Source organism: Cariama cristata, unplaced genomic scaffold, assembly GCF_000690535.1.
Source record: "Cariama cristata isolate BGI_N322 unplaced genomic scaffold, ASM69053v1 scaffold23029, whole genome shotgun sequence".
NCBI classification, from domain to species: Eukaryota; Metazoa; Chordata; class Aves; order Cariamiformes; family Cariamidae; genus Cariama; species Cariama cristata.
Window position 1 is genome coordinate 998 of NW_009637721.1, and position 232 is coordinate 1,229.

Below are 232 nucleotides of genomic sequence, written 5' to 3' on the forward strand. Positions count from 1 at the left end.
CAATCTTGGGGTGATTGCCCCAGTCTGACCAGTACATAGTCCTGCGAAGGATACGGGCAGGTCATTTTCCTACAAAGACAGGCTGAGAGCGTTGGGGTTGGGGGGTCGTCCAGCCTGCAGAAAAGGCGGCTCCGGGGAGACCTCAGAGCAGCCTGCCAGTACCTAAAAGGGGCCTGCAAGAAGCGGGAGAGGGACTTTGTACAAGGGCAGGGAGTGCTAGGACAAGGAAGAG